The following is a 3579-nucleotide window of genomic DNA, read 5'->3' on the forward strand; positions in this document are numbered from 1 at the left end:
AAGAACTCAGCACATCGTTATGAAAATCTCTTCATAGCTATAGTTATGTAAACAAAATTTCTCAATGCTCTTATCTATAAAAATGAAAATTTTTTATGAAATTAATGCTGAATCTTGCTTCTTTTGTGTTTATAATATTTATGCACAGATATAAGACATGTTTTAAAAAATTTCATATCATTAAGAGATGTGCTTTCCATAAAAAATTATTTATGTTTAACAATTATTTTTCAGATATTATATTTTTGTGTTTTAATATCTGTTTGCAATAATTATAATGATAATTCAATCAGGAGAAAAATTTTAAAATCTTAAATGATCAATTAGATTTAGACCAAGAGCTGGCATCCAGGAGCAGAGCACTTTACTCTTCCCTCAGAATGGATGGGGACCAGAAATTGGATCCTTATGCCCAAGTAAAGCAGGATTTCATCCAGCACTTCTCTCAGATGGTCAAGGTGCTGACTGAGGATGGCATGACCCACCTGGAGACAGGAGATGGAATTGCCTGGCTTAAGGAGGTCTTGGGATACAATGCTATCCAAGGCAAGTACCAGTGAGGTTTGACAGTGCTGTTAGATTTTCAGGAGCTGGTGGAGCCAGGGAAGCAGGATGCTGATAGTTTCCAGCAGGCCCTGACTGTGGGCTGGTGTGTGGAAAGGCTCCAGGCTTTCTTCCTGGTGTCAGATGACATCATGGATTCATCTCTCACTGGACGGGGCATACCAGGATCTGCAGGTATCACAAGCCTGGCATAGGTTTGAATGCCATCACTGAAGTTTTGTTTCTGGAAGCATATATCTACGACCTGCTAAATCTCTACTGCCAGGATCAGCCTTATTATCTGAAACAGAATGAGCTTTTCCTACAGTGTTCCTATAAGACTGAGATCAGACGGACCCTGGACCTCATCACAGCCCCCCAGGATAATGTGGATCTTGGCAGAATCACTGAAAAGAGGTATAAATGTATTGTCAAGTACAAGACTGCATTCTATTCATTCTATGTTCCTGTGGCTGCTGCTGTGGATATGGCGGGCATAGATGGGGAGAAAAGCATGCCAATGCCAAAAGAATCCTGCTGGAGATAGGGGAGTTCTTTCAGATTCAGGATGACTACCATGATCTCTCTGGGGACCATAGTGTGACAGATAAAATTGACACAGACATCCAGGACAAAAAATGTAGTTGGCTGGTGGTTCAGTATCTGCAGCAGGCCTCTCTAGAACAGTACAAGATCCTTCAGGAGAGTTATGGGCAGAAGGAGGCCAAGAAGGTGGCCCTGGGTGAAGACGCTGTATAAGGAGCTGAACCTGCCAGCTGTGTTCATGCAGTATGAGCTAGACAGCTGCAGCCACCTTCTGGGCCTCATCGAGCCATGCCTCTGCCCAAGCCATGTTTCTGGGGCTAGCACACAAGGTCTACAAGAGGAAAATGTGACCTAAAGACAGAGGAAAGGGGGCTCTCAATAAATTGTCTAACCTTTGAAAACAACAACAACAACAACAACAACAACAACAACAACAACAAAATGATCAGTTGGATTTATGTTCTCAACTCTTCACTCATCACCCTTGCAGCAAAGGGAGTACATTTTCCCACTCCTTTGATGTTGGACTTGACCATGTGACTTCATTTAAGCAACGGAATCTTAGCAAGTGGGATGCAAGTAAAGATTTTAAATGTGTTTGTGTGATTTGTCTCACCTCTTGGGCTTATGCCATCGACCTTGATAAGAAAATGCTTAGGTTCAATGTTTTTTAAGTTTCTCTTAGGGTTTATGTGAACAAGAAGTTTGAGGCACCACTATAGATATATACAACTGTAATATATCTTACAGATCCTTTGGTAAAAAGACCTTTAAAGACTCTAAATTCCCAATTGCAAGCATTGTTATACACATGAAGGTTGGCATCTGATCTGCTTTCTGGGTTTGCTTAGTGATGTTCCACCTAAGCTGTAGTTTCATTGCTAAAATAGAGATGTATATAAAACCCCAGTTATCTAGATCTTTGACCTATGATATACAAACAGTAATACATGGGCAAAATTTGAAAATGAAATCTGGCAACAATATAGAGGAACATCTTAATTCACCTATGAAAGAAATTGAGACTCTTCTGCAACTGCAAAGTAGGTTCAATCTTAGCAATTTCCCCATTTTGGCATTACATGAAATTAGTTTCATTTAGGAAACTCCTGAAGACTGAAGCTCTGAAAGTGGAGGTTTGTGATCCCTGGGGCTCTAGTGTGAGTAAAGACCACAGCCTACTCAGTATCCAAAATAAACATGGCTCCACTTCCTGGAATATTTCACTTACATACCATATTAAGTTGGGAACTCTTGTGGAACAGGATGTAAAGTATATAATAAACTTTAAAAGATATCATCTAAGACTTCTAGGAAATTTTGAAATTATAGTAGGATCTAGCAGCCCTACCTCCAGGACTTGTGTACACATAGTTCATCCTTTTCTGCTGGTAGGGATTCTTTAGTGAAATGCTGGAGAAAACTACTTTAAGGGCTTCACCTGCTTAAGATGGTCCTTGTTGCACTGGGGAGAGAAGGAATTGCAAACATCACTAATGCCTATACTTCATGTTGCTCAGACACAGCCCTTGACATCTGGTCATGTTGCTGGCCTTTTTCTTGAGGCCATTCTACTTAGGGGGTTTGAGAGCAGTTTGTGGAAGTTCTGGATGGTTTTCTTCTTGGCTGACATTCAAAGGGGAACTTTTTTTGCTTGGATTACCAGGAGGTCGATATCTCATTAACAGCGATGACAGATTGTAGGGACTCTAAGACAGCTTCATACCAAATGTGAAACACCCAATATGTTTATGAAATCATTTAATCCATAATCACAGTGTATAATGAAAGGTGCTGGTGCTTTGGCATTGGCATTTACAAGGCCGACATCATGATATGTTTCTGTGAATTACAGATTCAGCGAACTGTGTAATTTATGAGTCATGAGAAAAAAGGATCCATCTGGGCAGTTCTCGAAGCTTGTTGAAGCAAGGTGACATCTTTAATCAACATGAATATAAAAATCACACCATTGAGTTATTTACCTGTTCTGAGCAATGCCACATTCCTCTGGTCCCTACTGTTTTCTGAGGGATTGGGGAATCAGAGAGGATAACATTCTTTTCAATTTTGCTGCAGAGATGCTATAGATGTGGTGTAATTATTGTCTTTTGTGATTCAGAGGCAACAGAGTTTGACTCGAAAGTCACTGCTTATATTGACCTTGAAAAATTACTTGGGTTACCTTTCATCAGAGAGCTCAAAAGCCATAATTTGGCCCTAAACGAAACTATAGAAAGAGCATCTTTGAGGTTTCTATGGACTCTGGGCCTTCTCATCATTTTCCATAATGGAATGCAACCCTTCTCTGAACTCTGGCCACGCCCATCTCTATTTCAATGGGTCATTACTGTGCTCACAGCTCTTTATTTCTTCATGGCCACCTTAGAAAGGTCCCATATGTTGGCGTCTACAATTGCGTTTCTGTGTTGCCTTTGGGACTGCAGGTCAAATTTAATATATATTCAACAAATCCATATTTTCCATTAT

The 3579-nt window shown here is 40.2% G+C and overlaps 1 pseudogene; it reads left to right on the forward strand.

Annotated features, from left to right (window-relative positions):
- The first annotated feature begins 365 nt into the window (after positions 1 to 365).
- On the forward strand, positions 366 to 1439 carry LOC116869626 (annotated as a pseudogene).
- Positions 1440 to 3579: the final 2140 nt, after the last annotated feature.

This window comes from Lontra canadensis, unplaced genomic scaffold (assembly GCF_010015895.1).
Source record: "Lontra canadensis isolate GAN:19392208 unplaced genomic scaffold, GSC_riverotter_1.0 scaffold20, whole genome shotgun sequence".
Taxonomy (NCBI): Eukaryota; Metazoa; Chordata; class Mammalia; order Carnivora; family Mustelidae; genus Lontra; species Lontra canadensis.